The 22,299-nt window shown below is 50.6% G+C and overlaps 1 protein-coding gene across 3 annotated transcripts in view; it reads right to left on the bottom strand.

Moving 5' to 3' along the window:
• The window catches only part of DAG1 (dystroglycan 1), a 63,600-nt gene extending 57,903 nt beyond the window's left edge, over window positions 1-5,697 (bottom strand). The window contains exon 1 of one of the 3 annotated variants that reach the window (XM_082663291.1): window positions 5,576-5,697. The gene's annotated coding sequence lies outside the window, so the exon portion shown is untranslated. Of the gene's footprint in view, window positions 1-5,274; window positions 5,391-5,417; window positions 5,524-5,575 lie in introns of those variants that run through there. The other 2 variants (XM_082663292.1, XM_082663293.1) reach the window with 2 other exon arrangements.
• Window positions 5,698-22,299: the final 16,602 nt, after the last annotated feature.

Raw genomic sequence — 22,299 nt, 5'->3', positions numbered from 1 at the left:
GCAGGAGGACTCTCAACCACTGCGCCACCAGGGAAGCCCCAAAATTTTTTTTAAAAACTGATTTTTTATATTCAGTTGATATTCCCACTAGAATCCTATTTTTAAAATATAAATTAAGTCAACATACTGCAAAAGTTTCATTCAGATTTACTTCACTCCAACAGAGAACACACAACAGTTTCACCAATTTAGACACGCTCTGTTCATGATATTGTACCAGAGCATCCCATCCATCCTTCCACCCTGGACCCAGAGCAAGGCTAAGAAAATGCTTAGCTATCAAACCTAAGAAACAGGAAAATAGGAAACCCTATTCATTAAGGCTAAATTAAGCACTCTAGCTGGTGTAATTTTGTAAACTACTCTAAAATCCTATTTATAGAAATTGCTATCTGAGCAGTATTACTGACTAATGATCAGAGTGAAGAGGGACTGTCAAAAGGCAAAGCAGGTTATGCAACTCACAGGAAGACTGCTTTAAATCAATACCCAGAGGCATGCGCACACAAAGACCTACTGGGAAATGACCAGATCAATCAGTAGTATATTCAAAACCACCATCACCTTACTCCAGAACTGAAGTGTCAACACAGGAAAAGCAGAGAAAGATGGGGGCTTAAGAAGCAACAGCACAGGGGCTTCCCTGGTGGCGCAGTAGTTAAGAATCCGCCCGCCAATGTAGGGGACACGGGTTCAAGCCCTCATTCAGGAAGATCCCACATGCCACGGAGCAACTAAGCCCGTGTGCCACAACTACTGAGCCTATGCTCTACAGCCCATGAGCCACAACTACTGAGCCCGCAAGCCACAACTACTGAGCCCACGTGCTACAACTACTGAAGCCTTTAGGTCTAGTCTGCAACAAGAGAAGCCACCGCAACGAGAAGCGTGCGCACCGCAATGAAGAGTAGCCCCTGCTCGCCACAACTAGAGAAAGCCCATGTGCAGCAACGAAGACCCAACGCAGCCAAAAATAAAATAAATTTATCAAAAAAAAAAAAAACTTAAAAAAAAAAAAAGAAGCAACAGCACAATAACACTGGCAAAGGCACAGAAATACTCTTTAACATGGAGGAGGGAGAACACTTATTCCAGAAAAGGAGGGAGAAATCCTTGACCAATATACAGGACACACTGAAGACCATACTACCTGTATGATACTCTGGAAGACTCCAGCCTCCAAGCAGTCATGCTCTGTAGTGGCTCAAATCTAAACAATGTGCCCCAGAACCTGGAATATTGAATCAAACTTCTCATTGCTGACTTCCTATACTGGCTAGAAAAAAACTCATGAGACTTCACTCTTATTCTTGCCCATCCACAAAATGTATCTGTCAACACTTGCAATTCCACTAGGCTAGTTATGTGCCTCTTATCAAGAAGGCTATGACCAAAAAATCCCCCAAAAAACCCAACTTAAAAAAGCAAGCACAGGTATAGGGGCTCTAACTTCACACCATCACGGGCCACCTTCAGTTTGCCTTGCACAGGTCAAATCTGTGAGCCAGTGGCCATTCTTTAACTGAATCCAGTCTAAAGCTACATTACGGGGGACTTCCCTGGTGGCCCAGTGGTTAAGAATCCGCCTACCAATGCAAGGGATGCAGGTTCGATTCCAGGGCGGACAACTAAGCCCACGCTCTAGAGCCCATGTGCCACAACTAGAGAGAAGCCCAAGCACTGCAATGAAGAGCCCGTGCACCGCAACGAAAAGATCCCACATGCCGCAACAAAGATCCCCCGTGCCGCAACTAAGACTCAATGCAGCCAAATAAATAAATAAATATTAAAAAATAAAGCTACATTACACCCACCATGATTCTGAGTATCCAAAACTATAGACACTTTAAGTCAAACTATTCCTCTACCTACCAAGTGGGTCAACAAATCATGCTTTCTCTTTCATAAGTTCACTTCTTCCTTGCCATCTTACCTGCCTGCCACAAAGACTCAAGCCTTCCCCCATTCCCATTCCTGCAGTCTAGGGGGCCCCTCTTTTTTTTTTTTTTTTTTTGGCCACACCACTCAACTTGTGGGATCTTAGTTCCCCGACCAGGGATTAAACCCAGCCCTCCACAATGAAAGTGCAGTCTTAACCACTGGACCACTGGGGAATTCTCTAGGGGCCCCTCTTTATTTGGAGTTTCTCGAGACCTCACCAGTGCTTGGCTGATGCAGCCTTACATCCTCATCTTTTCACTGTCAACCTCCTGCCTCTTCCACTCAGTGGTAGACCCCTGCTGGTACCAGAACCATTCAGGTCCCTAACATCTGCTGAACTGGCTCATCTTGAACCTTCTTTATCTCTCTCCACTCCTCTGCTGACCACTGTTCTTGTTCAGATCCAGTGTCTCCCCCACTGGACCACAGCAGTAACCAACCTGCCTCTGGTCCAGCCCAGTCTCAACATTCACAGTGAGGGCTCACTTCTTAAAACACAGAGCTGATCCCATCACAGCTGTGCTCCGAGATCTTCAAGGTTTCCTATTCTTACATTAACACCAAACTCCTCCACGTGGCATTCTGACTGCAACCCAACCTTCCAGAACATACAAAAAAAAAAGTGCCCAGTCTTCTCCCTCCCACCCCTTTCCTCTGCTCATTTCTTCTTCCACAAAATTGTGACCTTGTTGCCACCACTCCTTCACCAATCAAACCACTAACCGTTCTTGAAGGTCTAGCCCAATGCAGTTCTTCCCTAAAGTCTGCCCTCTCCAGCCTAGGACCCAAGTTCCTTGGCTTACTTCACCATGGTACCCAGAGCAACCAGCACAGGCCTCAAGAAGGCTCTGACAAACCCTAGGTTTCTGAAAAATGGTCCCTCACAACATGTTCCTGGAGTTCCACATGGGATCACTGATCACCTTCCCATATCATCCTGGCATTCTGCCCACCACCAGACACCTGGGCTTGGTCTTTGCCAGAGAAGGACCCAACTGAGGCCACCATTATTAGTCTGATATAACAGAAACACAGATGGGTACAGCCAAATGTTCAGCCTGGGTTCAAATCCTAATTCTGCCACATGACAGTTGTGTGACCTTGGGAACATTCCTTCATCTATGACTCAGTTTGCTAAGCCACTATAAAGGATTCTCATAAGCATTAGCAATGGTGCATGCAGAGCAGAAACACAGAAGGCCCTCGACTGTGGCTGATGTAGATCCATCGTGTCACTGGCCCAGAGCACAGGGAAGGGTGGAACAACTGTGAGGTAAAGGACTGAACATGCTCCCATCTGCCTCAACAAGGATGAACACATATCTACTCTCAGGGGTTAATATACCAGCCCTGCCCAAGAGGAAATGCAATGCCCCCAGTTCAAGTGAGAAATAAGGTTGTTAAAAGTTTTTAACAAACAAATGCCATGCTTCTCCTTTTCTAAATAATCCCAGTTTAAGTGGCCCCAGGGTCCCTCCAAATCCCACCATATTCAATGTTTAAGAGGCACTAGCAAACCTGCAGAAGACGTGGTTTAAAGCTTTGGTCATGCTAAATATTCTGGCCCACACATTCCTGAATGCAGTCTCCTCCCCCATTACAGCCTGGTATTCCCTTTGCTCAAACTTTTCAGCCAGTCTTTTGAGCTGGCTCCTTCTCCCTCCTCTCTCCTCTAAGGGCCAACCTCAGAGCCAGAGGTCCTTTTCCCATCCCCTCCCTGCCACGACCTATGTGGCCACCAACAAGATCTTTCTAAACATGGGTCTGGACTATACCACTCAACTGAGGAAAAGCATTCCCAGACTCCTGCACCTTGAGTATGAAGTCTGAACTACTAAGCACAACAAGAAAGGCCTGGGGCTCCCACCTGTCATGCTGGAGGACTTACACGTGCTACTTTAGGCACTCATATACATGTGGTTCCCTGTGTCCAGAACTTGCTGTCCCCCAGCTAATTTCTGCTGGCCCTGCAAGCCTCAGCTCAGGAATTCCCTTTCTCCTCAGGCTCCCAAGCACCATCTGAGCACACTTAGTGGGCAAACACTATCAATCATAGGTTCCCCATCCCCCACTGTCCACGAACCTGAGTTCCTTAAGGGCAGAACCAGTCTCTTGGGTCCCCTGGACCTACCACAGAATTTGGTAAGCAGTGAAGCCAAATATTTGTTAAATAAATGAAATGTATTTTGCTAAATCAATTTTTCAGAGCAGTAAAGACTGGCTCTCTGCCTCCTTCAACAGAGGCACGTAACAACACAAGCCTTCATGTTCCAACCAGATGTTTGTTGCCTATATAGTAATGCTTACTCCTTTCTTACAGTAACCCACAGGCCTTAAACAGGCTCATACCATGCATCCAACTCCCTCCTCAAATCTCACTCCTCCAAGAAATGCCTCCTCAGCCTCCTTTAAGCATGTAGGCCAGGAGCTCTTATTACTTGGCTTCAAGGCAAACAAAGTTCAATTCAACCTCTCCATATTCAAACTATGCCTCCAATGTTCAATTCTTTTTCTAAAAAAGGACATCCCAAAATTATGTCTCTGAACGCTGAGCATAGAACCACCTGAAAAAGTTACAACATCCGATCTACACCAAACTCCAAAACACCTGGTAGCACATCCAACTCTTTATCTGGACTTAGGTCCTATAAACACCACCCTCCCTGCAGAGTTTAGCTTCCATGCCAGGAATCACGTCTACTCGCTTATTTAGGGAAACAGCAGGCCGGACTCTTAAGTTAGAACTCTAGGCTATAACCGTGCTGTCCCAGGCTGTAGCTCTCACCAAGGCAAAACTTCATGATCACCATTAAAACTAATTCTGAAGTAACTTTACAAATCTAAGAGCTTCTCAAGTCACAGAATTAAAATATGCATTTTAAATTAGTAGTTGACTTCGTATGAAATTAACTCGGAATTTACGGCAGAAGGATTCTAAACCGAAAGAGCATTTTCTCTGGAGACATTTTCCAGATATACCCGCGGGTGAATATGGTTTTCCAAACACCAAAGAAGCCCAAGTGTGTATGTGTGTGAAGGGGTGACCCCAAGGCTCTGAGCGGCTCAGGATATAGCGGCTGCGGCGCCTCCTGAGGGGCTCAATGCCCCATCCTCGAGCTCTGGCCAAATTGGGCCGCGCGACCCTCTGAGGAAGCCCGGGAGACAGTCCGCAGACCGCACACGCCCGCGACCGCCGCGCGTTCCCTGGAGCGCGGCCCGGGCTGAGGCCTGGCCCACCGCCGCGACGCGCAGCCCGGGGCCGGACGCCTCCAGCCTTCGCCCGAGGAGCCGAGAGCAAGGGGCCGTTCTACCCGGGCCGCGTCGCCCCCTCACCCGCAAGGACGTCCGCGACCGTGTCCCCGCCCCGGGCCAAAGAGCGAGAGCAGCAGCAGGTGTTCCTCGGAAGGCTGGGCCAGCGACGGAAATGGGGGCCTGGGCTGCCAGGCTCGGCGGCAGTGGACGCGCGGCGCACTCACCGAGCGCCGACGGGCGGGCCGCGGCAGGTGCTCGCTCTTCCCGCCCGCGAGACGCCGCCCCGCTCCCCGGGGACTCGGCGCGAATCTCCTGCCGCCGCCGTCGCCGCCGAGCCCGAGAACCTCTAGCGCCGCACCGCAGCCTCGGCGCGAGCACGTACCGGGCAGTGAGGGAGCGCGAGGGCGGGGCGCGCGACCGAAGCCTAGCAACCCCCTGACACGCGAGTGCCGCAGCCAATCCCGCTGCCAGCTCCGCGCGGCGCCGACCGGCAGTCCCCGCGACGCCCGCTTCTGCCTGCGTCGGCCGCCCCGCAGCGCGCCGCACCCGCGCACAGGCCCCGCCCCCCTCGCCCCTCTGCTTATTGGCCCGCCGCGCCCCCGTCTGAAAAGACACGCCCCATCCTGGAAATCCCGCCCGCGGCGGGCCAGGTCCGTACCCGCGACACGCCCCGGCCCGTCCGGGTTACCCGGAGAGCTCAGGACGGGGAGTGGGGGAGGGGCGCCCCGCCCAACCTCAGGCATGTGGGCCCCTGAGAGGCATCCAACCTACCCGGGTGGTCAGGCCCGATAACTGGCCCGGCCACAACTGGCCACCCATAGACTGCCTTCCGCCCTCCTGATTTCTGTCGAACGCAAATCAGATAATTTTAAGACAAGAAAACAATCAGGAAGCGTCCTCCAAATTGCGAAGGACCATGGCCCCGTTGCCCGACTCTTATACTGATGAGGAAACTGAGGCGAGGGCCGAGGGCTGGAAGGGCAGGAAGCCTGCCCCTCTCCGGGGGCTTAGCCCCCAGCAGGCGGGGGTGTCCGGGAAGCGCCTCAGGCCTGACCCTCGTCCCCTCCTCCTGCCCTGAACACCCGGAATCCGGTGCCTCCTCAGCCGCCAGAAATAGCTCTGACCTGCTGGCGCTGGTCACTCACTGGAGGCCCGCATTCTTTCAGGGAGTTGGGGGAGTAAAGGGCAGGGAGTTACAGCTGAGGTCTGTCTCCCTACAAGGGGAGGGTCCTAAAAATGCTCTCACTCCCCAGGGCTTACCTACGCCCACTATCTCAAAGACCCCCGACAGTTACTGGACAGGTATGGGCATGGGACTCGTGGTGGGCTCTGTTCCCCAAACCCTATGCAGGATGTGTCCATTCCCTCCTGGGCCTGTGGCCAGGCTGGAATTCCAGGCCCGCACTCTTGTCAACGAGTACATTCTGAACACAGAACGGGCTGCTGCCTGCCAGGGGTTCCTCCTGGAATCTGGACAGCCCTGGGTCTCCCCTGCTTTCTCCCCCTCCTTAGGAAGGACTAGAAGAAGCAAATTTCAAAGAGAGCAAAAAGGAATGCCTCATCTCTCAAACACACATACTTGTTTGTGATGCGTTATACTTAAATGCTTAGGCTCCAAACTTCATTCACACAGACCAGAAAAAGAAGTAAAAACCAGGAAAAAAGCCCCAAATTATCCCTTGGATGTTAAAACTAAAAAATTTATGGCCTTTCAAATCCAGTTCTAAAATTCTCCTGCTTCAAATAGGCTAAAAATGCAGCACAGGGAGATCAGCTCGGTGCTTTGTGACCACTTAGAGGGGTGGGATAGGGAGGGTGGGAGGGAGACGCAAGAGGGAGGAGATATGGGGATATATGTATATGTATAGATGATTCACTTTGTTATAAAGCAGAAACTAACACACTATTGTAAAGCAATTATACTCCAATAAAGATGTTAAAACAAAAAAAAAAAGGCTAAAAATGTAGAAAATTATTTGGGTTTCTAAACAAAATACATTCTTTCCATTCACTCCTTCAGCTTGCAGAGTTTCCCTGCCACCACAAACGCACACCAGACACTGCTTTGCAGCCCTAGGTTCTGCTGGGTATTTTAGTGTCTGACTGTATAATTTTATATATATATATATATATATATATATATATATATGTTTTCCCAAAACAAAGACAGCAGTGAGTACAGGCCTCATCCCTCCTACCGTCTACACAGAAACTGCTAGCTGCTCTTTAGTCCTCAATGACCATCCATGGATACTAGAGTAACTCCCCTTCTTCATTTTTGGCACTTCAGTGAGGCCACTCACTCTGGCCTCCAGGGTCCCATCACCCCATACCCAAGCTCCCCCAGAGCTCTGGCCATGGGAAGGTCTCTACCTCAACCAGCTGGTGCCAAAAGGTGGGATAGGCCCTTCCTAGTCCTAGGAGGAGGGGAGCAACAACCAGAGTTTGCCTGAAGCCCTTACAGCCAAATCCTTCCAGTCCCTGCCTCTCCAGGTTTGGAACTCACTTGGAGATGCTCTGGTCCCAGGCTGGCCCCAATGTTCTCCCCCTTCCCCAGCCCTCCAGCCTTGGCAGCTCTCCCCACAAGGCCAGAACAGATGTGAGCTCTGGCTCTCATTGCTAGCTTCTTCTTTTTTGTCTGGAGTTGGGGTTCCCCCAACCCCCTGTTCCTTCAGGCCCTAGAAGGCAAGAGGCCTGGATGGCCAGCCTCTTGGGGCCTAACCAGCCGCCATGGAGCCCATAGAGAGAGGTGGACAGTCTTCATGGGCCCCTAGGTTGGGTGGGGGCTGTAAAGTCAAGGCCATTACTCCCTATAGTCTTGAGAATTGAAACCTTTCCTCTCCCGGGGCTCCCACATTTCACCCTAGGGCTCAGCACAAGGTCCTCAGTGACTCACCCTTGGGAGCTATTCTGGAACCCCAGCAGTGCCTAGTCCATCCTAGATCAGGCTTGGTGTTCACTGCCAGTTGGAGAGCACAGCCAAGAGTGAGGCCCAGGGCACACCCAAGAACAGCTGCCCAAAGGGCCCATGTGGTATGGGCTCAGGGAAAACTGATCAAGAGGCCAAGAATGAGGCTATTTAGGCATGAAAGTCAACCCTCAACTCTCCTGGCCATATAGCCTCCAGTGCTTCCTCCACCCTCCAATTAGACCCCCAGCCAGAGGCTTCAGGAAGATTATCAGATTGCGGTTTGTCTTCCCCACTAGAGTATGAGCCCTTGAGGCCAGATATGTGCACCTGCTTGATCCCACATTGCAACAATCACCTAACAGCATGCACATAATAGAGGCTCAATTTCTGTTTGGAAAAGAAGGAATCAGGGGATGCAGCCTGCCTCCCTTCTTGGTTGGCAGTTATCCCCAAGGGTCTAAGCCTTGTACAAGACCCAAAGCAAATGTCCCAGTGCTTACTTGGCGCTGATGTGGTTTAAGGTAGGGCCTTGGTTCTAGCTCAGGTGAAATCCAGCAGACACCTACATGGACCAAACTTTCTTCTGGTCCTAGGCTTCCAGGCCTTTTTCATTCTGGCATATTCCCAAGGAACCAAGGCCCAAGGGCCAGTGCCCAGCCTCAGACTTCAAGGGGGAGGGAGGCTCCTGCTACTGATCCTCCGCAGGGCCCAGTGGAGAGGGGCAGGGGTCAGTGCTGGCTGAGGGTGGAGGCTCCTGGTCCAAATGCTAGGCCTGCAGGTCTGCCTGAGGCAGTGGGCTGGCCTTGATTGAGGGGTCCCTTTTGTCTGGATTTAACAGAAGGCAGATTGTCCAGCAGCTCTGGCAGAAAGAAAGGGCTGATATGTTCATCCGGGAGAAACTGCTAGTAGGCATGTTTGCGGGTCAACACCAGTCTTCCCAGAAATCAGCTCCTTCCCTTGCAGGGACCTCAACTGCAGCACTTCCACCAGACCCCTTCATACATGTCTAGCATAGGGCCTTCCTTTCTAGTCAGCCAGGCAGCTGCTTCTGCACCTGGACCTCCAGGAACATACAGTCCTGTGGGGACAGGAACTCCACAGCAAGGGTGAGGGTTGGTCGAATGAATAAAAGTCGCCTCTCCCCTTGGTGGATACATGTCCACTGCCCTCTCCCTCAGTCACATTCCACTCCCTTTTGGCTCTGGGATAAGACAGTCCCCCAAGGCCAACTTTGGGTGATTATACTCAAATCACTGGGCCTGTGGCCTTGAGCACTGGACTAAACACCAGATTAGGTCTGGTCTGGCCGAGGAGCCAGTGGAGGCAAGCAAAGCTGAGGGGCCTCTTTGTTAACTTTTTTAGTCACTGACCAGCTAGTCTCTAAACGCAGAGTCTTGGCAGAAGCCACCCACAGTCTTTTTTTTTTTAGTTTAGTTTATTTTATTTATTTATTTATTTTTTGGCCGGCCACGCAGCTTACGGGATTTTTAGCTCCCTGACCAGGATTGAACCCAGGCCCTCAGACCGACACTCTTCTTGTTCAGCCAGATTAAGGGTCCCTTCTCCGCGCTCAGTCATATGTCCATGTCTGGCCCAGAGCTTGGCCAGGGCTCCTCCATGGCAGAAAGACCTCTTCCTCTCAGAGCTGGCCTGAGATCTGGGAGTGTGCATCTCATCAGCCTCGGCTCCTCTCAGCGGCCCCTTAGTCAAGAGACGTTAACAGGTTACCTGACAACCACTGGTTCTGACTCTGCTCTCATGGCTAATGGGTATGCCATCAGAACACTGGAAAGTGTTGAACCTGAGTGGACAGACAGCCTTTGCTCTAGGCTGAGTGCTGACAGATACAGGCAGTGTCCCTAGGAGCCTCACCTGCAGTCTGGGAAATCCCCAGCATTTGGGGGAGGAGTAAGAGGGATCCATCCAGGCATCTTGAGGGGAGCTAATAAAGGATAAAGAGTGAATGTTAGCAGATCAGCCAAACCTCCAGGTTTGTCCATATGAGGAATAAGCCCCTGCTGCGACCCAGAGCTAAGTTCACTGTGTGACCTGAAATAAGCTACTTGCCTTCTCTGAGCCTATCTCTCATCATCAGGTGACGTCATATGTGGGCTTCGGATTTGCCTGCTCACTGAGAGTGACAGAATATCACTTTATATGACTGAATCAGGACCAGTGTGAAACATGTCAGTGTATTATTAATCCAGAGATATTTACTGAGTCTACTGTATGCTGGAAACACAGCAAGGGATAAAAGGAACAAGCTGCTCTTGTGGAACCCAAATTCTAGTGTAACAAGCTATACAGTAAATAAAAAAGTAAATAAAAATGTAATAATCAGGGGATGAGAGGGCCAGGAGGGGCCAGGATCTGCTGTGTGGTATCAGGGAAGTCCTCTCTTTGAAGGCAGAGCTTGCAGGAGGTAAAGCAGGAAGTCCTGGGGTTTTCTAGGGAACAGACAACAGTGAAGTCAGAGGAGAAAGTGGCCAGACGGGTCTGAGGAAACCGGGAGGTCACCATGGCCTGAGCAGTGAATGGAACACTAAACAAGGGAGAAAGAGTAACTGGTGGGAGGGCAGGCACTGGAGCTGGATTTAATCAGGCTTGGGTCTGCCAGAAGTATAGGATCCCAGAAGCAAGGGGCAGGGAAGCTAAAGGGTGGGAGCGAGGAGGAGAAGGAGGAGGAGGAGGGGGAGGAGGGGGAAGAGGGGGAGGAGGAGGAGGGGAGGAGGGGGGAGGAGGGGAGGAGGAAGGGAGGAGAAGGGGGAGGAGGAGGGGGAGGAGGGGGAAGAGGAGGAGTCAGGGAGGAGGGGAGGAGGAGAGGAGGAGGAGGAGGAGGGGGAGGAGGAGGGGAGGAGAAGGAAGAGGGGAGGAGAAGGAGGAGGGGAGGAGGAGGGGGAGGAGGAGGGGGAGGAGGAGGGGGAGGAGGAGGGGAGGAGGAAGGGAGGAGGAGGGGGAGGAGGAGGGGAGTGGGACAGGGCCCTCAGGCCTCCTGGAAGGAATGCAGTGGGGTGAGGAATGAGGGGGCAGCAGCTTGGCCTCAGCCCTGGAGCTCCTCCTTCCCCTTGGAGGCGGGGAAAGGGGTGGGAGAGCAGGCAGGGGAAGGGGCACAGATGGGGATCCCCAGGGGGAGGGACAGCAGGCACCATGGAAGTCAAGTCAGAACAAGCATTTAGAGAGAAAATTTCTCACTTTCCCTGCCTCCATCTTCCACGGAAATACAGAGAGGCCAGAGAGCAAGCACCCCTCCTTTCAGGGCCAGAGGAAGAAGGACCAGGGGGGAGGGAACATGCCTGTGGGGAGAGGAATGGCTTGGACAGCTCCTGGTATGCACTGTAGGTAAGGGCTTTAGGACAGACCATGCAGAGCCCAACAGAGAGGGTCTAGCACCAGCCCTCTGAGGAAAGGAAGCACTTGGTCTGGGCCAAGGTGAAGGCAGGGAGAGAGCAGAGGAGTGTGTGTGTTGCGGGGTGGGAATGTCCTGCCCCAAGACAGGCTCTGGGCGATCCCCCCACCCAACTCCCCTGGGGCTGCTGCCAGACACAGGCTTGCAGGAAGCCCTCAGGACACGCGGGGTGTCACCTGGCAGGCACATGAGGCCTCAGCCAGCTGTCCCATCCATCTCCCTTCTGATCACCGATCAGGACCGTAACCTTCAAAGCTCCCTCCCTGCAGCTGCCACTTAGCCGAATGGAATGGACTGAGGTCCTGGCAGGAGAGGGTCTATATTCATCAGATGGGTTCAGTCGGCTGAACTTGACAAGGAACCCCAGGGACCAGGAAGGCCTGGAACGGGGGACTTCCCTGGTGGTCCAATGGTTAAGACTGCACTCCCAATGCAGGGGGCCCAGGTTTGGTCCCTGGTCAGGGAACTAGATCCCACATGACGGAACTAAAAAGATCCTGCACACCACAACTAAGACACAGCACACCCAAATAAATAAATTTTTTTTAAAAAAAAAAAAAGAAGGCCTGGAACAGGACAGACTGGGTACTGGGCTCTTGAGGTAAGAGAGACCCCAACTTGAAGCCAGGGCTCTGGACCTCTGGGTGTGGGCACGACTGGCTACAAGCATGGTCGTGGCTCTTTGCAGAGGGACTAACATGTCCTAAGAGCCATACAAAGACCCATTCATGATCCCTGGAGAATTTTTACAGCAAAGGTAAAAAGAAACATTTCATCTCTTCATTCCCATCCCATCTCTGTGCCCCTAAGCACATGTGGGGATGTGGCAGCTGGAACAATACAAAGGTGGGGACATCAGGGTGGAGGGAAGGCTGCTCCTGAAGGGGATAGTCCGGGCCTCAAAGCAGGGCTGAGCAGCTGCTCGTCTCATGTTGCGGCCCCCAAGAAGGAAGACTGGCCTCAGCTGACCCCATGCCCTCCCTCTGCCTGAAACTTCCTTGTACTCGCCCTGCTGCCTGCGACCCTCAGCAATTGGGTCAATGGTGATGGTGCTGAGGCCCTGGTGTTGAGGTGAACAGAGAAGTGGGAGCCCACAGGCATCTTTACTGCACCTACAACCACTGGGACTAAGTAAGTCCCATCAATTCCCAGTTCTCAGGAGGCAGTTCCTGGGGGTGTACCAGGCCTAGTTGCTCTTATAGTGGGTACCTAGGGTTGAGGCCCCAAGGGCTAGCTGCACATAGGCAGGGGCCCCTGTGCCTTCCTCTGACTGACTGGGACCTTGGGCAAACCCCTTTCCCTCTATGACCCAATGGGCCAGAGCTTTCCAAAAGGCTCTACTTTCCTTCCTAGAAGGGCCAGGACACAGGTGCAGATAAGGAGCGCTGAAGAGTCGGTGAGAGGGGAAAAAAAAAACAACTACCCCACTAGGGTTGAGGAGGGCTCTAGAGGGGTCCTGAGGAGGCAGTGCAGCCCAGGAGAATGGTCTTTGGGGGAAACCACTGGAACACAGAGAAAAGTACTTGGCTCCCTCCCTAGTCTTCCCACCCCCATCCTCACCCCAGCCTTTCCTTCCCAGAGGAATTCCAGTTGCCTCTGAAAGCACTGGAGCCTGGGATTTCCCTGGCGGTCCAGTGGTTAGGACCCTGTGCTCTCACTGCCGAGGGTGCAAGTTCAATCCCTGGTGGGGGAACTAAGATCCCACAAGCTGCGGGGCACAGCCAAAAAAAAAAAAAAAAAAAAATACACTAGAGCCAGGCTGGTCCATTGGCAGCAGATGCTGCCTCTCCCCCAATGCCCTCCCACCCCCCACTGGCTCTCAACCTCTGTTCCCACAGCCCAGCAGACAGGGAGCTTCCTCACCTGCTGCTGCCTGGGTTCCCTCCCTCTTCCGGGCCAGCAGCTGTTCCCAGACAGCTGGATCAGAGTAGGACACTGCATCCCACTGAACTGCCACGACTTCCCCTTCCCTGGCCGATGCCCTGCTGGCCCACCACAGCCCTGCCTTTCAAAGGTCTTTGACCTCAAATCCTGGAGACCCACCACAGCTGTGGACTGCCTGAACCCTCATGAGGAGCAACAGCTGCTGCTGCTCCCAGGCTCCTCCAGAGCCAAGGTCCCCTTGCCTCCTGTCAGTCTGAGGGGGAGGTACCAGCCCCTACCCTGCACATTCCCCTAGTCTTTTGGGGCCTTGTCTTCTGAGAACCTTCTCCCATAACACCACTGTGGCCTGCAGGGAGTGGGGGCCATGGGGCCCTGTCCTCTGCTGACCCAGTCTTTGTGAGGCACCAGCCAAAGTTAACATCCAAACTGAAATCTACCTGTGATCCCGCCCTGCTCAGTGCTCTGCCCACGACTTCCCAGGGCTGCTGGGAGGGGGGCAGGTGTGTGAGGACCTCTCATTCACCCTGACCTGTCCAGCTTGGCCCCCACCCTCCACTTCTCTCAACACCTACCGTCACATCTTTACTCCAGTTTCTCTTTGCACATGACCCCAGCCACAGGGAACCTCTTTAAGTTCCTACAAACATGCCAGGCATCTGCCAGCTCCCCTCAAGCCTTTCAAGCCTTCCCATGTGTGACACTTCTGCTCACAGCATTCTTTGGCCACTTGGCTGACCTCATTCCTGCTCATCCCCTGTCTTAGTTTCTGGCCTGGGCAGGGTGTCTCTGCTGTGGACCCTTGTTTACCCCGCCATATTATTATGTCTCACTTAAAGTTTATCCCTAGGACAGACTAGAGGATCTATGTCTGGCTATTTCCTCCATCCTGGGAACCTCTAGCACCTGAGACAGGGCCTAGCACTTAGAAGGTACCCAGTAAAATTGGAATGAGTGAACAAACATTTGATTGAAAATGAGGGCTCTTCGAGCCTTAAGTCTGTGCTGGAGACCTGTAGCCTTCTGGAGAGACTTCCCAGAGAGTCCAATTGGCATTTTGGAGGCCAAACCTTACAAACCAACATATCTTCAGAGACTTCCAGCCTCCTGCAGAATAAATTTGAGCCCCACCCTATAACACCCTGGGCAATAGGGGCCTGCCCCAGACTGGTCGAGACTCACCAGTCTTATCCCCTCCCCCCAACTCCCTGCAGAATGCCACCTGTGTGGGCCCCTCTTCTTCCGCCTACCCAAGTCCCGCCTATTCCACTCAAGAACAACACCCAAAAGCCATCTCAGCATCTCAGACTCCCTATTGTTTCTAGGAGACCTCAAGCTCCTGGAGAACAAAGATTTCCCTTGATAATAACAGCTGCCGTCACTGAACTCTGTCCTGCACCCTGGACACACAAAATTTCACTTTGCCTCCCAACAACCCTCTGCAACGGTTGTTATTATTGGCCCCATGTTACAAATGAGGAAACTGAGGCCCAAGGGTAAAGTCACCAGAGGTCACACAGCCAGTAAATAGCCAAGCTGCGAATCTTTATTCATCTTCCTAGCCTTCACTGTCCCTGGCCCAGAGTAAGGAACTCCACTGATGCTTGCTGAGTGAAGGAACAGATGGATACAGCTGCATCAAAACTTCAGCTACCGGGACTTCCCTGGTGGCGCAGTGGTTAAGAATCAGCCTGCCAATGCAGGGGACACGGGTTCGAGCCCTGGTGCAGGAGGATCCCATATGCCGCAGAGCAACTAAGCCTGTGCAACACAACTACTGAGCCTGTGCTCTAGGGCCCATGCGCCACAACTACTGAGCCCATGTGCTGCAACTACTGAAGCCCACGTGCCTAGAGCCTGTGCTCTGCAATAAGAGAAGCCACCGCGATGAGAAACCTGCTCGCAGCAACGATAGACCCAATGCAGCCAGAAAAAAAAACCCCAAAATCTTCAACTACCAGGACCTATCCACCTCTAGAGCCCAGGACACAGAGGCCTTGAATTCATGAGAGGGGCTTCCAGACTTGGGAGAAACAGGGCAGGTCTCTGTCTCCTTCTCCCTTTGTTCACATGGCCTCACCTTGGTGGGGGTCTTGACACTGTTGAGTTGTATGAGTAGTCAGGGACCAGTGAGGGAGAGAAGAAGCTTCAGGGCAACCTCAGTGAGGAAAAGGCAGAGGGCTCCAGGTCAGCCAGCCCCATTCAAAGAGGAAAAAGACCTGGGTTGGGGGGTGGGGAAGGCGGAGGCGGGACGATGGGGGCGGGGGGGGGGGGGGCAGTGGTTGAACACAGGTGTTCTCAGGGTAGCCTGATTATAGGGTCTTCTAGAAGTTCTGGCATTTAATCTAAGCCCACTTCAGTCCTTAATTGTAAAAGGGTAAGGAAGTGGGTAGAGGACAGGGAAGTATGCAAATCAAATCGCAAAGCCCTTGGACTTCCCTGGTGGTCCAGTGGTTAAGACTCTGTGCTTCCACTGCAGGGGGAGCAGGTTCCATCCCTGGTTGGGGAACTAAGATCCCACATGCCACGCAGCGTGGCCAAAAAAATAAATAAGTAAAATAACAAAGCCCTTTACTGAGCACCTACTCTGTGCCCAGACATGCAAGAAGGCCAAAGGCAGAGAACTAGAAGTCACGACCAGGACAACAGAGAAGCACGCGTTCCAGCTCCTCAGGGAAAGCTGCACACAGGAAACAAGGCGGTATATGAGCAGGGTCAGGCAGCCTGGCCTGGTCTGAGGAAGTATATGGAGTAGGGGTCACCGAAGCTGGGTCTTATGGGAGGGGCGCAGCTTAGTTTCCTGCTGGCTTGGGGAATTCCCAGGAAGGGTTCAGCAGTAGCAGAGCCTGTCCAGGCCTGGACAGATGGACAAGAACAAGGAAGAGGTGACTGCCTGAGCAGGCCCTGACCAGGCATCCTAGACTTTGCTGGAACTTGCCTGACTGAGCAGAATGGTCTGGAGTTGGGGCCAAGCATGGGGAGCTCAGGGAAGGAGGTAGGGGAACTGACAAGATAAGCCAGCTGGGCAGCCTCCTGCTGGTCCTGCATTGCCCAACACTAGAGCCAACTTGTTCCAGATTCCTTTCATAATGGGATAAAATGTACCAACAGTGAGGCCCAGAGTGGGGCCTTGTGAGGCCCAGTGACTTCAGCGGCAGGACAGCAGGTCCCAGGAAAGCCAGGGAAACACAGGCAAGCATTCCCTGGCTCCCTGTCCCCAGCAGCTGCAGGAAGCTGCTCCAAGCTCCCAGCTGTACCCAGTAGCCCCCAAGGACCGGAGAAGGTCTTATTTCCTGCCACCCCCTGATCAGGCACACACGTTCTGGAATGGAAGTGGCCGAGTACTCCATGGCAGGCCCCAAGGGAGATGGTGGGGCTGCCAGCCAATGTTTGGGAAGACAGCATAGAGCCTGTCTGGAGATCAACTCTAGGAAGGGGGTACCATGGATTTCATTCCCTGTGGCAGGGTCCCCAGCGTTCCTTACCTCCATCATTTGAAAAAGCTATTGACACTTTCCCAGACAAACACTACCTACACACACAGTCTTGCCTATAATTTAAAAGAGTCCCTAAACATCCTGCAGTGCTTGCAGGGATTCCAGGCTAGAAGCCTCTGCAGTGCACTTAAGGTCAGAGAAATTCTAGTCTGGTTCTGCCCCAACTGGCTGAACCTTGGGCCAGCTCCTGGTCATCTTGACTTGCACTGCCCTCTCGAGCCCTCTCGAGCCTTGAGGGAGCCTCAAGGGGTCCATCTGCCCTGCCACCTCCTGGGAGCTACTTCAAATCATCTTATTGGAGATAGTATAAAAGAAAGGGTGGCTTCAGACCCAGCTGAGAAGCTAGACCTGCACTCACCAGGGCTGGGCTGTTCTACGCACACTCCAGCAGTATCTTCTGCCCCCCTGCCTTCTGCTCATCCAAATGGGTCTGGGTGCCAACTTGCGGACCTCTGGGAGCTTTTGAAGTTCTGAGCTCTCATTCACAAACACACCCATCAATACAAGGGTGTGTGTTTTGTTTTTGTTTTGTTTTTTTCATTTATCAACTCTATCAGTCATTCACCACATTTACTAAGCACCTATTATATACCAGGGCTTGAGCTAAGTAAGCATAGCTCAAGTCCAAATCATGCCCATACTTCTGGGTCCTGCCTGAATCTCATGCCCTCCCAACTTTCACTGCCTACCCAGCACAGCCCTCCCAACTGGTTCACCTTGAAACTGAATCCCTCTTCTACTCATTTAGGGCTTTTGGTAAGCTGCCTAGTATGGTCATCTCTAGGCAGAACCTGGACTTGTTAGTCACTTTCTTGCCACCTCCTGCTGCCAACCAGCAACTTTTTTTTTTTAATTAATTAATTTATTCATTTATTTTTGGCTGCTTTGGGTCTTCATTGCTGCGCGCTGGCTTTCTATAGTTGCAGCGAGCCGGGGGCTACTCGTTGCTCTGCAGCATGTGGGATCTTCCCGGACCAGGGCTCGAACCCGTGTCCCCTGCACTGGCAGGCAGATTCTCAACCACCGCGCCACCAGGGAAGCCCCAACCAGCAACTTTGAACCCAGGGTAGGAGATGAGGAAAGAACTGTTGTTGTCTGCCCTAAGATCCAGGAGGCTTTTTTATTTTTATTTTTTGGCCTCGCTGCATGGCTTGTGGGATCTCAGTTCCCTGACCAGGGATTGAACCCTGGCCATGGCAGTGAAAGTGTCGAATCCTAACACTAGACCATCGGGAACTCCCCAGGAGGCTTTTAACAAAGGGCCTGGCTGAATCCTGGCAAGAGTATTTTGGATGTATTACTTGCTGTTTCGTTCACAGTGCGTATCACTAGGAGACATATGTAAACTGATTTATTTGTCTTATCTCCTCCACTAGAATGAATCCTCTATGAGAGGGACTTCCCTGGTGGTCCAGTGGTTAAGACTCTGTGCTCCCAATGCAGGGGGCCTGGGTTCTAACCCTGGTCAGGGAACTAGATCCCACGTGCCACAGCGAAGACCTGGCACAGCCAAATAAATATTTTTTAAAAAAATGAGAGCAGAGACTTTTGTTCGCTGCTGTATGCCCATGTGAAAAAAAGTGCTCAGTTAATATTTATTAAATTTAAAAAATCATGGAGTTCAGACCAGATTCTATATACAACATGGTGTCCTGCCAGAATTGAACCCCAGTATGGCTGCTCATCAGCTATATGGCCTTGGGCAAGTTGCTCAAACTTTCCACTCATTTTCTTACCTGTAATATTAGAATAATTGTGATTTCTACCTTGAAGGGGAGTGGAATAAGGAAAGAACACAAGCATAAAGAGGACAGTGTCTGGCATATAGTAAATGCTAAATAAGTGTTAGTGGTTATTATTATTGTTACTATTAATATTCTGCTCTGTTCATTCAACGTTGCTAGGAGCTTTCTCCACCTGGATCAAAAACTTGATTGTTATTGTAGACCCACTATGCCATTAGACAAAGGTGCCATTCATTTAGTACAACTTTTTAAAAATATTTATTTATTTATTTTCGCTGTGCCAGGTCTTCGTTGCGGCATGCAGGCTCTTACTTGCTGCATGCAGACTTCTCAGTTGCGGCACGCATGCAGGATCTAGTTCCCCCACCAGGGATCAAACTGTGGCCCACTGCACTGGGAGCGAAGAGTCTCACTCACTGGGCTACCAGGGAAGTCCCCATTTAGTACAATTTTATACATACTGACTCTTTCTGGATCCCCAAACATTACAAACGCGCAACTTGTGTGTGTGTGTGTGTGTGTGTGTGTGTGTATGTGTGTGTGTGCGCGAACGTCCAAGTGTAGTCTTGGAGAAGGTTGACTTTCATCAGGTTCTCAAAAGGTCTAAACCCAACAGAAGTTAAGAAGGACAGGGCAGGGCTTCCCTGATGGCTCAGTGGTTAAGAATCCACCTGCCAATGCAGGGGACACTGGGTTCAAGCCCTGGTCCAGGAAGATCCCACAGGCCGCGGAGCAACTAAGCCCAGGTGCCACAACTACTGAGCCCGTGCACTCTAGGGCCTGTGCTCCACAGCAAGAGAAGCCACCGCACTGAGAAGCCCGCACACTGCAACGAAGACCCAATGCAGCCAAAAATAAATAAATAAATAAATAAATTAATTGAAAAAAAAGAAAAGGACTGGGCAGAGGGCTGGCCTGTAGGAGACTTTCAGGCAGCCATTTCCAGAGTTCCAGTGTAGACCATGCAAAAGGGAGCCTGTCACGGTCCAGTAGTTGTGGCGTATGGTCTTAGTTGCTCTGTGGCATGTGGGATCTTCCCGGATCAGGGCTCGAACCCAGTGTTCCCTGCATTAGCAGGTGGATTCTTAACCACTGTGCCACCAGGTAAGTCTTATTATTGATGGAATTCTTAATATGATAGTTACCTTGGTAATACTAGGAGATAAGGTCTGGGAAAGATTTTTGGAAAAAAGAGGGTCCAAGACTCAGGTAAGGAATAACATTCCAGGCATCCAGAGCCCACCTCCTGTCTTTGTCCCCTCCACCAGCCTCGAGTCCTGGTGCCTGATTCTCATGGGTGCGTGACTCCCCATTCCCCAGCAGGTGGCGCTGCTGTCCTGACTATGACTGATGGTTGCCAGCCAGATGATGTGCTCTCAGAGGGCTGGGACCTGTCCTACGGAAGGGTGCCAAGGAGTGCAAAGCCATTCTATTCATTCACGAATTCAACAAACACTAATTGAATATAAAATATGTGCCGGGCACTGTTCTAGGTGCTGGGGATTTAGCCAGGAACAAGACAGACCAAGCTCTGCTTGTACAGGGCTTACATTTTAGAGCAGTGCTGTCAAATATGGTAGCCCGTAGCCACACGCTACTATCGAGCTCTTGAAATGTGTAGTCTGAATTGAGAAGTGTTGTAAGTGTAAAATACATGCCTGATGTCAAAGATCTAGTAAAAAAATAATGTTAACTATCTAACATTTTAAATATTGATTTTATATTGAAATGATCATATTTAGAGTATTTTGGGTTAAATAAAATATCTTATTAAAATAATTTAACCTGTTTTTGACTTTTTTAAACATTACCAAGAATTTTAAAATTACATATGGTGCCCACATTTGTGGCTTGCATTATATTTCTGTTGGACAGTGCTGTTCTGGAGGGCGACCAGACATATAAACAAATGTGCAATATGATGTCAGGTGAGGAGATATCAGGACTGAGAAGTGACAGAAATAAGACAGTGAGCAAACAGGTGGAAATAAACCTGTGAGCCTGGGACAGTGTGGAGGCCAATGTGGCCAGAGCAGGGGAGAGAGGAGTGTAAGAGAAGAGTTATAAAAGGAGGGCCAGAGATGCAGTTTTTTTTTTTTTTTTTTTCGGTACGCGGGCCTCTCACTGTTGTGGCCTCTCCCGTTGAGGAGTACAGGCTATGGACGCGCAGGCTCAGCGGCCATGGCTCACGGGCCCAGCTGCTCTACGGCATGTGGGATGTTCCCGGACCGGGGCACGAACCCGTGTCTCTTGCATCGGCAGGCGGACTCTCAACCACTGTGCCACCAGGGAAGCCCGGAGGCCATAATTTAAAATAAAGAATACTAGCAAAAGTAACTTCATAGGTAAATATAAAAGCCAAGATCATGATACTTTTGGCTTGGTTTGTAATTTCTCTCTTTTTTCTACATGATTTAAAAGGCACATGCATAAAACAATTATAAATCCATGTTAGTAGTCATAAAATGTATAAAGATATAATTTGTAACAATAACAATATAAAGGGGGAGGAACAGAGAAGTATAGGAGCTGAGTGCTTGTAAACTCTTGAAACTAAGTTGGTTTATTCAAACTAGCTTGTCATAAATTTAAGATATCAATTGTAATCCCTAAGTAAGCCACTAAGAAAATAGTTTAAAAATATACAAAAAAGGAAAGAAAGGAATCAAAGTGATACACTACAAAAGATCAACTAAATTTTTTTTAAAAGACAGAAATGGAATAAATAAGCGTTCCCTGAACCCAATTCCAACATGTGTGTGGAGGCTTCCCCACAGGGTGTCTGAGAATTTAACTCAATTCTGATACTATCTATCCAGAGATAGAATCAGATTCCATGGATAAAGGGCTCAGTCCCACAAGACTGCCTTCTCCTTCAGACACAGGTGAAGTTGTTACCTGTGCTTCTAACCAACTGGCCACAAATTGAGTTTACCATGACCCCCTCCAACTAACAATGCTAATCTCAACTCCAGGTTGTCACCTGTACTTCTGACCCACTGGCTATATATCAGAGGTTCCCAAGACCTGCTCTTCAATTTCGATTAATTTGCTAGAACAGTTCACAGAACTCAGGAACATTTTACTTACTAGATTACTGGTTTATTATAAAACAATTATTAAAGGATACTAATCAACAGCCAGAAGAAGAGATTCAAAGAGCAAGGCATGGGGAAGGGGTGTGGAGCTTCCATGCCCTCTCCAGGTACATCACTCTCCCCATATCTCCACATGTTCACCAATGCAGAAGCTCTCTGAACCCTGTCCTTTTGGGGTTTTATGAAGGCTTCATTACATGGGCATGATCGATTAAATCATTGGCCTTTGGTGATTGATTTAACCTCCAGCCCCTCTCCCCTCCATGGAGATCTGGGGAGTGGGACTAAAAGTTCTACTGGGAATCAGCCCCCACCCTTGGGTGGGATCCAAAAGTCACTTTCCCTGAAGAGTTTTCAGGAATTGAGGACAGGACAAGAGACCAGATATTAAACCATTGCTCTTCTCTCTCAGAAAATTCCAAGGGTTTTAAGAGCTATGAACCAGAAACTGTGGATGAAGACCAAATATATATGAGAAATATATATTTTGGTCATTCAGATGGCATATATATGTATATATATATATATATATATGTAGTGGTTTTTTATTTTAAATATTTATTTATTT

The sequence above is a fragment of the Grampus griseus genome (genome assembly GCF_964374135.1).
Source record: "Grampus griseus genome assembly, chromosome: 10".
NCBI classification, from domain to species: Eukaryota; Metazoa; Chordata; class Mammalia; order Artiodactyla; family Delphinidae; genus Grampus; species Grampus griseus.
The sequence above is the reverse complement of the archived record's forward strand: the minus strand, read 5'-3'. Positions and strand labels throughout refer to the sequence as shown.